The following is a 14068-nucleotide window of genomic DNA, read 5'->3' on the forward strand; positions in this document are numbered from 1 at the left end:
GGTCCTTGAATTATTTATCCTAATTTCATCTCTTTATTCTTCTTCATTTGAGATTCCGTCTGCGTATTAATGTAGACCATGGCCTTATGCAGGCCTTCCAATTGACTGGTTAGGTGTCTCATATGCTTCCTTATCTCATGCATCTTGTTACTATAACACCCTCTAGGAGGAGGGTAGCTAGCCATGGCATGATTGTATCTAGGAATTTCCATAACCCAAGACTCCAAGTATTGCTAGAATTAAGATTACAACTACACAAGAAGAAAAAAAACAACAAGAGGATTGGATGGACAAAGCCTTTTTTAGCATTTCACAAGACCAATCAACTCAACAATCACTTTAAAATCTAAATTAAAAACCAAAAACTAAAATTACAAGCCTATCCATATTTTCAATAGGGAAATAGGTTCATTACCATCCATAGGTGACCTATAATTTTGCCTCTCTCCCTAAATATATGTTTAATTTTATAAACCAAATTTGACAATCATATGATTTATTTCACTTTTTAGCATTCACTCAAAATATTCATTGTTAACCATTAACTATTAGAGTACTAACAGTGTTAATTTTCTCAGGTCTAAAAGTCTTTGTTGTAGATACTTGCATTTTAAAACATTTTCACATTGCATAAACCCCATATCATCATAAGAAATTATTTACAAAGAACATTAGTAATAACAATGCAATGAAATAGTCATAGTTCTGTCGTGATATCTCTGTCATTGGGTTAAACATATCTCTTTCATATATTTTTCATAATATTTTCTCATATAATAGATAGGAAGGCCCAAAAAGTTCGTTGTCATACCCAAGAACTCAGGCCCATTAAGGCGTTGTTACACCACAATACTGAGGCCCATTAGGGCGTTGTTAAACCACGAAACAAAAATGTGGCTCATCCTCGAGCCACTCAGTCCTTCTTCTATCCCCATGGATCTAAAACCTCTGTTATTAATGAGGTTGTCTTCTTGCTCTTGGTACAACAGGCATAGGGGTAAACAAGGAGCCTGGTTTCCTTAGAGCTCTCTGAACAAATTATTAGGCGTTAGCCACATCCTCCCTCCCCACAATGATGCTCTCAGAAAGAGAAACATGAGCACCATTGTTTCTCCACGTCCAGGTCCCATGCATATCCCTAACCATTGCTTTCTTCTCCCTTTTGTACTTGCTCCTTCCTTTGGCGGGTAGTGGCAAAGATTTGGTCTTCCTGCCTTCTTCAAGATAGTTTGAGGGTTACTGGGGTGGGGTGGCTCATACTTTTTCAACCAACCATCCCATTTCCTCAAAGTGATTCCAAATCCTTCTACCTGCCAGAACAAGGATTATGCTCGATTTCAAGCAACAATTAGGGGTAAGGTCCCCTTGTCCTGCCATTAAGTAAGGAGGAAGAATCTCGTTCTACTGCTACAACTCCCAGAGTTGGGACTGCCATGACATAGTTTTGCCATATGGACTCACAAAGCCTTCCTTCAAGGGGTGTCGAGCTACACTCACTGGTTAGACTGTAACATCACGTGAGAACCATATTTGTGAGTGGAGGGGTCTCTCCCTGGTCTTGACCACCTGTCACAACTTAACCACCTCCCATGGAAGAAATCTCCTTTTTTGTATTTGCCACTTCTGGCTTTTCTAATGCAATCTCTTCTTCCATAACCACGTCACCTTATCACGACCACTCCCTTAGGCCCCTTCTCTCATCATTTCCTCCATCTCTTTCAATTCTTCTTCAATTCTCTCTGTGAGCTCCCACATACTCCTTTGGTTTCGAGCCACTCTTATGCTTGTTCTCCTAGTTCCAACTTAAACTGCCCTCGTCTCCTCTCATCTATTACTTGAAGACTTCCTTTCACCAATTATTTTGTCCCTCAATCATCCCTTTGATGCTATTTTATAACATTTCACACTTTCTGCTCCTTCATCATGCTTTTCTGATCTGAGTCACTCTAAGTCTGCACAAATGTGGTTTACAATCTTCCTTCATATCAACTCGATACGATGGTTCACATGTGCTAATTGTCTCAACCCATCTAGCCTCAACTTATTTTATCTTTTTACCTCGTTATTAGCCTCATTGGAGTTCACTGCCTCAGAATTCCATGGTTTAATTTGACAACTTGCATGTTCTCTTTTGCAACAAAAGTTTGATTAAGCAATCCATCCAATCACTTTCTTTCACTTCAATGAAGATTACGATGTAGGGAATGAATACTTTGGTGCAAATCCCATCACGTGGTCCTGACCTTCATGTGAGTTTCTGAGCCTTCACATGTTAAAGTACGTCGTCACTGGTGCGCCTAGTCCAAAATATTGTGACTCCTGCCCTTAATTTTGTTGAATATTTTTCATTCAAATACTTAATTATCTTCTTGGACTTGAGTGCTTCTTTTTGTACTTATTTCTTGCATAAATCAATGCTCATTTATGATCCTCTTATCATAATCTTTTGTTGTGCAATTATATGAATATATTCCCATATAGAACAAACTTCTTGAATAATGTCATCCCAAACAATTTGTCTAGCCTCAATTAAAGAAATATTACCTTTCAACTTGGTTTTCAACTCTTTGATTTCATCTTGAGTTTCCTTATACTTACTGATAAGTTGATTGTTATTTTCATTTGCTATGTTCAATTGCCTCTCCTTTACATTCAAATACTCCCTTACCACGACCAAATCATCTTGGGTTTTCTTTAGTTCAACTTCTGAAATTCTGATCTCTGCCATGAACTTTGTCAATATCTCTGAGGGGTGATCTGATTCAGCTGGAACCATAATGGTGCAAACATGATTTTTAATCGACTGTTGTTGACTATGAACTTGTTCCTGCAAAATAACAATCTCTTTATTTATGTCAACTAATTCTCCTATTAATAACTCTTTTTCTTTTTCAACTTGAGCCAACTTAGTTGTTTGAGCATGCTCAGTACTAGGAAATTTTAACTTCTTCTTGAATGATTGCACCTCAAATTATGTGTTATAGAACATGGCCTTGATGTTATGTTTCCATACTAATTCTCATTTTATAACTCCTTTCTTTAATTTATTGATAATTCTTCTGCAAATTTTCAAATGAATAAGGAGTCTCTTCTATTGTGAATGTTTCCAAATTAGTGGAGATAGAAGAGGAAGTAGTGTGCCCTGTATTTCCCAACTGCATTTATAAACAATGCTCATTTGAAGGTCCTTATGTTAATTTGATTTGTATGTCTTCTTCATCCTTTATTTTAATTTTAGTCCTATTCTATGACTAGGAATCCTCCATCTCAACATTCGTCTGTTCAAGAGTAGTCCTCTTCAAACTCTTCTCTTTTACAATAAGGGTTTCAACATCCCTTCTTTGTTGCACCCTGCTTGCTATGCGGAATTTATGATTGCAGAAAAAGGTGAATTCTCTAGACATAGTGGACTAGTCTAGAATAACAGAAGACAAAGAATACAGAATTTCCTTAGAGAAGTTAGAGAATGGGAAAGAGGCCTACCTCGAAGATGTAGCAAATTTCTTGTTCCTCCTCGCTTGTAAGCTCCAAGTGTTATAATTAGAACGCACACGACTAAAACAAGTAACGGATCAACAACAATCAAGTATCATAATCTAACATCTCTATTCAGTGAATCAATAAGGCATTGAAAATAATGAGTGCAAACATAATACAACACATATAGGAAAACAAAATACTCTTTGTATTAATAGAAATAGGAGAGAGTTTACAACCATAAATAGTATTTGATCTTGTAGAAGTCTCCCTAAGTTGACTTGTCGTTGTCACAAATCACACCTCAATATCAACCCTAATGCATGAATATTATGACTCCTTTAGGTTCAAGGCAACAACATAAGGGAACAATCAATCTCCAAAAGCCAACCCTGATGCTATTGACGACTGTAAATTTATAGGAGAAGGATGGTAGTTTAGGATTTACCATTATGGTCTTGAGATCCACATATGATGGGAGGATGAGCTCAATGTATACGAGGTGAAGTCTCCAAGGTAGGATTAGATAGGATTTGAGCTCTTATCCATGGTAAATTGTTAGAACAACCCTTGGAAGATTTTAGAAGAGGAAGCTTTAGAATATTTTTTAATTTTCCTGAATTTGTAGAATCAACACACCTACAAAAGGGAGCAATAAGTGTTGAGCGGCGCTGGTGCAGAAGGGTGCAACCAACGCTGAACACAGGTGGCTAAACGGATAAGGTGTGTTGGGACCAAAAACATTGATTTTGAGAAATTAATCCCAGAAACTTAGACTTTTTGGATAGGTCACACTTAGGGATTTATGAAGGGATGATGAAAACATGTTCATAGATGTTGATTGATTCGGTTTGTAGGCCTATTTACCACGTGAAAAATGGCCTACAACAGATTGCCCACTAAAGTACAAAGTTTGAAACGATGACTGATGACTGAAGTGCTTACCTTGTAACAATTCTGGATCAAGAACAACTCGTCGAGATCATCATCTGTTACAATACATTTTCATCATGATATCTCTGCTCAACATATTACTAACATTTCATGTACAATGATCAAGAAGTCTCTCCACTGATGACAGAGAGTGGACCCATACTTGGATGATTGTTTGTAATCGTGCATTAATCCTGACATCACAACTTCGATGGATGGAACTAGATCCAGGGTCTTCTATCTCGTTCACTCGATCATCCAATGTACGAGTCTAACCATGTGAATTAAGGAGTCGGAGTTGAACATGGCATACACCATTTGATTATCGCCCAATGATGTGTTGTTAAAAGCCGCAAGAGAAACCACCAATGATGTTAATGGCTCTCAAGGTACCATAGTACAATTTGTATGGTGTGAATGAATGAGTTGAATTCAAACACCACACATAATATTCTGATCGATGGCCAATGATGAAAACATGTCGCTAAGAGCAAGGAAACTTGTCATTGATGTATGTAAGCCCCAAGGTACCAAAGTGAGTTTCTAAGTCAACTTCCTGGATAATGAGATGAGGTTGACAGGAAGCCACCTGTTGCAGGAGGGCCTTGATGTATTTCCCCATCAATGACACAAAACAGGTATCAAGATTTGAGTTATAATGATATTAATGTGGAGCTGGTTCAGGAACGCAGTCACAAATGAAGGCTTAGGAGTATCGTAATAGATATCAACTGAAGAACTTCACTTGAACATATTAGCGACACTGAACAAAGTTGGCAGCATTGACCCAAAACCTAATGTAGATGCTTTGATATGGTGTGATGAACCAAAAGACAAGCAAATTTCTCAACCCAACAGTTACAAAGAGGAAGTGAGAGAGTGTCATGTTCAAGAGCAACTCACTGTGATTGATAGGTCAAGTACCCTATTTTCCCAATTTCCCCAACCATTTCTGGTCAGTTTCTCTTTATTTCTTGACAAGCTTGAGGAGGATAACATATGCTTTATTTGTAAGCTCATCCTTCAAATGAATCCATTTGAGTATTTTTAATGAACACTGAGAAGGCGTGGTTTGGTCTGGTCATTTTCAATGAGTCCATCACCATTTGATTTTTTTACGAGTCCAACAAAGGTGTAACTCATCCCCTTTTCATGTTTAGAGAGTTTGAAAATGAGGCGAAAAAGAAAACTCCAAAGGTTCCTTTTCGTAAATGGTTTCTTGAGTCTGAAAATACAAAAAACAATACTCATGAGAACCTCTTAGCCATGTTCGACTAAGGAATTCCTTTTTCGTAAATAGTCTATCCGAGTTTGGAAAAGGGTTAAACTTATATTAGGCAGACACCTTTTCATTTACTTTAACGAGTTTGAAAAGACAAGTGCTTGACAATATTTTCATGTTTAGGGAGTCTGAAAAGAGCTTAAAGAGGACTCCAAGGGGTTCCTTTTTTATGAGTTTACAGAGCCCAAAAAAGTGATAAAAGTATGCTCCATAGTCAAAATGATTTTTTTTAACTCAAAAACGTCATTAGTTCCTTCAAACAATTGTTAACCTGCTCAGGACATCATCAAAAGATTAAAAATATATGATACATGGTAAAATTAGGTCAAATTTAGATCAAAATAATAAAATATAAATAAATATTCATAAAAATGGCCATAAATAGGTGAAAAGTAATTTCATTTTTACCATTCCACATTTTACCTCTTGGTGAGTGAGCTATGAGTGCATTTTTCCCTAGATATTCAGCAGCTGATTGCAGCCAATCCAAAGGATCATTTTGGGTGTCGTCACTTCCAGGTAGGAGATCTTAGCTTCCTCTTTCTTTCTACGATTATGGTTTTTCATTTTATGCGAAGAAATTCAAATTTTAAGGGATTTAGGGCTTTAATTTTGCATCCTAGCTCCAACACAACCCAACAATGTCGAAAAGTGTGTTGGACTAGTAAAAATTTAACTGTAGAGAGCATTGTAGTGCATTGTCTCCCTTTAGTAGGGTGCGCTGGGTGCATTTGAAAAATTGGTTTTGCTCCCTTCACTCAAATTTCTCTTAGATTTTTGCATGGGATTTATTCTAATGATTTTTCTTGTCATGTTTCAGGTATCCATCGAAACAAAATGGATTTAATTTGACAAGAAAGAGAACATGAAATCCAAGACATGGATGTCACCAATGATCCAACAACCATCGAGGCATTAGAGAAACTGAGGAATACTCAAGTTCTTTTGGCTTCCTGGGATGAGACAACAGATTCAACTATTGGAGTATCTTGTCAAAGCATGGGATGTGCATGTTGTACATTGGATAAACCAATGTTCTCGTGTGTTTCATGACATAAACTAACCGCCTCTTGTGGATCCTTATCTCTAACGATGTGATTGTTGACTAACATTTGCGGACTTTAGTTTAACGACAATCGTGATTCCCAACAAGTGGTATCAGAGCATATGTCATGAATTCTATCACACTCTTATCGCGTTGGGGGGGGGAGATTGTTGGACATTAGATAAACCAATTCTCCCTGTGTGTGTTGCGACATGGACTAACCGCCTCTTATGGATCCTTATCTCTGACGATGCGATCATCGACTAACACTTGCAGGTTTTGGTTTAATGACAATCGTGATTCCCAACAGTGCAGGCACAATCCTTCAGGATTAGAGCTCATATTCTCAACATACAGGTGGAAGACATCTATTTCTTGACAGGTTTATCGAGGAGAGGTGCTCCTATCTCGCTATTTGGTTCGAAATGTAGGAAAAACTATAGACTCACAAGCGCATGTAATCTACTAAAACAAGAGACAAGAATCTACTTCTAATCTTTATAGCGGAAGCCCATAAATATCGAGCAAAAAATAATCAATAGAGGAAGAGAATCAAAGGCACATGACACAATAAATGTCCGGGGAAAACCACAGCTCAAAACCCCACTATCTGTTTTGTATTAATCAGGAAAATCAAGATGAAATTACAATGCTTGTTCTCTCTAGAACAATCCCAGCACTTAGCAAATTCAATCTCCAACTCATAAGCAAGCTCAAGGCCAAATCTTAGCCAATTCACAAGCTCTCCAAGTCTCTATTCGAATGTGTAATTCCTATGAAGGATAGCTTGTATTTAAAGGGAAATAAAGCCTCTAAAAATAGCACAATCCCTCAAGGATCAGTTCCTGATTGCATGCATTGTTAGTGCAACTCAGAAAACTTTAAAACAATTAGTACACTGTCCTTGTACTCTAGTCTCAACTAGGTCTTTCTCAAAATCAACATGCATGAGTTTCTGATGGTGGAATCTTCAGTTAAATAGAGTAGCACTAATTAGGTCACTAATTTCCCAACTGACTATTTACTCACTATTAGTTCCTGACACTAATTTGAACTAATTTAATTGGACTTAACTCGATAAACTGAGTTAACTAGTTACAACTCATGCATAACTCATCCTGAACTCCTATAAGTTAGGGAGAACATATACATGTCTTCTAAAAAACTTCCAATTTGAATTTCCTAAATTAATTAAACTTAATTAATTATTTTCAAATTGCTATGAGAAAATAATTCTATTTTAATTCACAGTTTAATTCAAGGACAAATTAAGCTGGAATTTCTTATTGCCATTTCTCAACACGAAAAGGGGGGGAGAAACTATCAAGGAATATATTGCTGCACACTGTAGACCTCAATCCTAGCTAACAAAAGATGGGAAAATCAAGATAAAATTTGTGGCTTGTTTTCCTCTCTGAACAATCCTTTTGATCATTACTAGATTGGCTAGCAACACTACCTTGCATATGGCTAACAGGTCCCAAATGAAATACGCATTAGAGCGCATAGACCCGACAGTGTCTAACCGGAGCAAGGGGGTATTAGCAAACATGAAGGAACAAATCACCAAGGAAAAATATGAGCGATTGAAAAAATTTGGGTATGGGTCCATTTTGATCTCATTCACTTTGGAGAGGATTCCATTACTCCATCGACAACATATATCACTCGAAATTTTGGATCCTAGAGGTCCATGAACGAGACGATGAGTAGACCTCATGTTTAGACATGTTGGTCCATCTTCGATGAGTTTCACACGTCTTATTTCAATGGCTGTGTATGCAACTAATTATGGTCGAAGACTATCCATATGTTGGGATGGACTACTGTGGAGATCCAGAGCTCGTGCTACCTGAAGGCAAGCAATGGAGTGGCATAGGTAAAACAAGATAATTTTGATTGTTTTTTTATTTTTGAGTTTTACAACTTTTTTTTTGGTATTTTATGTATCCAAGATTAACTATTGATTTTTACATGCAAACATTGGACTCATTCGTCCAGTGTGTTCATTCTATCTTCAGTGTCTTGGAGACCCACAACAGGCACAGGTTGGAGTACAAGTTGTTGGAGGGCCAAGAGAGGTGTTATGAGATCTCAATGTGGATGAGACTCTTGCAGAGTTTGAGCAACACGTGAGGGATTGGCCCAAGGCATTCCAGAGACTAGGGTCAATAAGAGCACTGCAGCGACATACTATCGAGGTGCCTGAGCATATTAGTTAGTTATTGTGCAAAGTAGCTCATGCAGTTGTTTGTTATCATGAGCACCATCAGGATTAGTTTACTAGGAGGCTATGGAGCCATATTTTGACTACATGTATTTTTTATATGATAGGCCATGTGGTTGTATGTGTCTTGGGCACATCTTTTTGCAAAACCAAACTTTTATATATATACAACTATCTACTTATCGATGTTTCTCATGTGTCATATTATATTGTTCAATGTATGTGATGTGAATTGAATTTAATTTCCATATGTCGTAAATGTCTATCTAAAACATGATTTTCCAATGCATCTGTCAATGTGTTTAGACTTCTAGGAATATGTTGATATTGTATATAATCAATTTGTCTTTCTAGAAGGCGGACCCCTAAAAAAAATGAAACATAGTTAGTCTTCTAACTGAATAAACATTATTCAAGTGTAGTACTACAAGTTATGAGTCAAGTCTGGCGGCTATATGGAAGATACCATGAGAAATAACATCAAACAATAGATCAATCACTGCGTTATACTTAATGATGTTATTGGTAGAGAAACTGATACAAATCCCTTGTAAACTCACTAACTCACCACTTGGAGCATATATAACCCACGCTGCAGAGGAAAGGTTTTGAGTACTACGACTAGCACCATCAACATAACCAACATATGGTTGAAGGGACACCAACATTTGCAATCAAAATGTAAAGCAATATTAACAGAAATGGTAGGAAACTCCAAAGAGAACACACTGCAAAAACACTCAACACACCTATAGATAGTATGTACACAACGAACTATGCAAAAATGACTTAAGCATAGTATTTTTAAGGTACAACCCATTTATGGGTTAGGCCAATGGGACTCCATCAAAATCAATAAGCTCGTAGGCTCCTTTATCAAGAACATGTTTAATAATGTATAAGCCTAGTCACATTGGCCCGATCTTCCCAGACCCTAACTTGTCAGACTCTTGCTCATACAACACGACAAGGCCACCTTTCGAGAAGGCACGAGGCTGAACATTCTTATATTATTACTCCTTAATGTGTTTCTTATGGGCCTCACTGGCCATCACGACATTACGTTGGGTCTGGTCTAAACGTGTCAGATGTAAGAGACACTCTTCTTCTACGGAAGTGGCAGGGTGGAGTTTGACAACAAGTTTCAAATATGGAATTTCGCACTCGATATGAAGTATTGCTTCCATGACATACACCAATTGAAATGACGTGAATCTAGGAGAAATCCGAACAAAGGTTCGATATGCCCATAATGCTGCATAAAGGATAAAATGGCAATCTAATTTGTGGATCCCTATCATGCACTGAAGCATCATTTTCAAAAATTTGTTGATCACTTCAACTTGCCCATTCACCTATGGTTAGTAGGGAGTTGAGATCTCATGGTGAAGGCTCAACTTAGCAATTAGCTCAAACATCATGTGACTACAAAAATGCTTCCCATGGTATGTAGCTATAGCCCGTGGTACGCCAAACCTTGCAATGACATGATTGAAGAGAAAGAGAGCAGTTGTTTCATCGACGTTATTATATGTAGGCATCGCCTTGACCCACTTGGTAAAATAGTCTACTACCACAATGATGTTGCGATGCCCCCCGACCGAGTGAGGATTACATGTCATAAATTCAATGCCTCATTTCGCAAAAGGTAGAAACATGATAATAGGGTGTAAAGGAGATGGTTGAGCATGGATTTTACAATCATATACTTGGCATGCATGACACTTTTGGACCACAAGGATATAATCATGAAGCATAGTAGGCCAAAGTAGCCAACACGAAAAATCATATGTGTGGTGGCATAACCAGACCACATGCCCCAACATTGAATCCATTTAGAGCTTTCTCAGCCTCCTCATGAGTGAGGCACCGCCTAAAATATCATATCGATACCACGATGATAAAGGGTCTCGCAAATTATTATATAATTTTTAGCCTATTATCATATACATCACGAGTTAGAGCGAGAGGTATTAGGTCAGAAATTTTGGGTCTGGAGATATATGATGATGTCTCCATACCATGGATCAGATGAATCTATCAAAAACAATGACTTGTCTCGAGTAGAATCATCAGATGTCATTTTAGTTTCAGAAGTGGGAAGGTCGTAGATCAGTTCGGCAAAGAATAAGGATTTCTTGGATTTGGATTTGATGAAATCCAAATCAAACTCTTGGAGGATGAAAATCCATTTGGAATACTTACCCCCAACAATTGTCGTGACAAGATGTACATCATGGGGTTGCAACTAAAAACAACCATAGTCTTGGGAAGCAGGAGATAGTGACGAAACTTTTGGACATCTTGGACAACCACCAAAGCTAACTTTTTGACATGAGTATATTTGATCTCGATATCACTTAAATTCCGACTCAAATAATAAATGGGATGTTCGTCCCTTACGTTGTCCTCTTGGACCAATACCATAGCAATGGTAGTAACTGCAATGGCAAGGTACATGAAGTAATCGCGTTGATAATCTGGGGGATACAACAATGATGCTCAAACCAGAACATCTTGCAAAGTATCAAACACCTTTTGGGAAGTGTCATCCGAATGAAAGGGAACCCATTTCTTCAACAATTGAGTAAAACCTTTGGTCAATTTGGCATAATTGGCAACAAATCTCCATAGAAAGTTAGCCTTCCCTTGGATTCGTTGTAGCTGAACAATATAGGAAGGAGCAGGCAGATATAGGATCACCTGGACTTAAATGGATCAACACTAATTCCTTGCTTCGACACAACGAAGCCGAGAAGTTGTCCTGATTGCACCCAAAACACACACTTGTGTGGATTGAGCCTGATGCTATAGTGTTGAGAATGTACATATAGCCTGAGATGGATGGGATGATTCAAATGATGTTTCTAGTGGGAATGTAGGTCATCCAAATAAGGTTTTACAATGTGTTTAATGTCATGGAAAGCATAATTCATTTCCCTTTGAAAAGTTGCCCCAACATTTTTCAATCCGAAAGGGAGATTTCGATATACAAATGTGCCCCATGGATAAATAAATGTGGCTTTATGTTGTTCCAACGAGAGAATGTTAATTTGATTATAGCCGGAATAACCATCCACAAATGAAATTATTTCATTTCCATCACAATCATCAACAATCTAGTCGATAAACATAGTAGGATAATTGTCCTTAGGACAAGCATGATTTATGTCCCGGTAATCGACACACACACGTTTTGTTCCTTGTTTCTTGATGACAGGAACAATGTTTGACACCCAATCAGTGAGAGGCATTGGATAAATGAAACAAACATAGAGAATATTTTCAACTTCATCCTTAATTACAACAACTTTATTAGGATGGACTAGATGTAGACGTTGTCGAACTGGTTTATCATCGAGATATGTTATGATTTCATGTACAACAATGTTCGGATATATACCTGGAATCTCTTCGTATGACCATACGAAAACGTCTCAAAATTCCTGAAAAAGGGATTTATAGGTCTTGATCTCATCGGGGGAGCAAGACGCACTAATATGGACATTCTCGACAATTCTGGGATTGATCGAAATATCGAGAGGGATAGTCTCTTTAATATTCGACAAATTCTTCTCAAAATCGATATCATGTATAGATAAAAAAATTGCAGATACCTTAACAACATTGGGTGAATAGATATTGCTAAAATTATCCTCGGAGGAATCTGGAAAGGAGGAATGATGATGATTCTCATCCCTCAACGCATCATTTGATATCATGACCTCCATGATGCTTTCATCAGTAGAGAATGTACTAAAGAAAGGATCATAAGACGTACCATAATATAAGGAATGACCGACCCAATTGATCGAAGATAATAATAATAAAAAATCGGAGTGTGTTGAACAGGCCGAATAGATGGCTTCGTATTTAAGCTCAATAACATTGAGCAACATGCGGTCACCAAAGGTATCAATATTATATGCATATGGTACTATCCAATGATCATATGGAGTAGTACAAGAAGATATCATGTTAACATAGGCAACTAGTTTCAAGTTATCAAGAAGGGGATAAGGAAGAGGAGGGAGAAAGGAAAAGGTTCCCATAAGAGAAGAATCCTTAAGCAATCCCACCCCAACATGCTGATATGGATGTGGGGTTTCTCCCACAAGAGGGATGCTTCCAGTAACTTGAGAATTATTGGAAAAGAAGGTGAGTTGATCAATGGCCATTATGCCCCCTTGGTGAGGGAAAGTTATCATTATGAAATAAGTCGAAACGACAACAACCATAACATAAACCATAACATAAACCCATGTACGACCCAATAGAAGGTTATAATCTAACGGTTCGTCAATAACTTCGACTTCTACTGACACTGTATTTCCACCTAATTCAATTTGTAACGAACTCAAAATTCCATAAGGTTTGAAGCCCCTTCCATCAAAGGCCTTTAGAGTAGTCGGTGACTGATTGAGTTGAGGAGAGCCAATGGCCTTCCAACAAGAAAGTGACATGATGCAGGTGGAAGATCCTTCATCCATAATGGTTTGATGGATAGTCTTACTTTGAATAATAACTTGAATCATGAAAGCTAATTGCACTGGAATTATGGGCATATGAGTCTCATGATTAAAATGTACAACACTAGAATCCAAAGGATTAACAACTCCAATTGTGGCAAGTAAAGCCTTCTTATAGGCGGGACAATTTTGCAACACCTCAAGAGTCGACATAGCTAAAGGAGCTTGAGCCAGATCCTAAAATATGTTATAGTTTTGTGCAACTCTTGAATGAGGGTAGAATAAGGATTTATGAATAACTCCCTTAGGAGGTTTAATTGTTAATTCAATAAGAACTATATTTGGAGCAGGATCCGAAGCATACGAGGAGTAGCCTTACCAGTCAAGGGATTCAAATTACCATATTTCTTATTCCCCATTGCCACCATAACTTTGTTTTTCATCTTAGTGGGGGAGAGCATCATAATCGAAGAAGAGGAAGCGGGATCCCAAGCAACCATGCCAGTCTTCTGATTAGGAAAGGGATCTGTCACACAATAAGCACGGTAGACTATTTAAGAAATTGATTTACTTCCGCTTGATGTGGATAATCGCGAGTGAAATGCTCTTTATTATAGATTAAGCAAGGATAATGA

This window comes from Pinus tabuliformis, chromosome 2_2 (assembly GCF_031772625.1).
Source record: "Pinus tabuliformis cultivar Carrire ecotype Pingquan chromosome 2_2, CPIR1, whole genome shotgun sequence".
In the NCBI taxonomy this organism is placed as follows: domain Eukaryota; kingdom Viridiplantae; phylum Streptophyta; class Pinopsida; order Pinales; family Pinaceae; genus Pinus; species Pinus tabuliformis.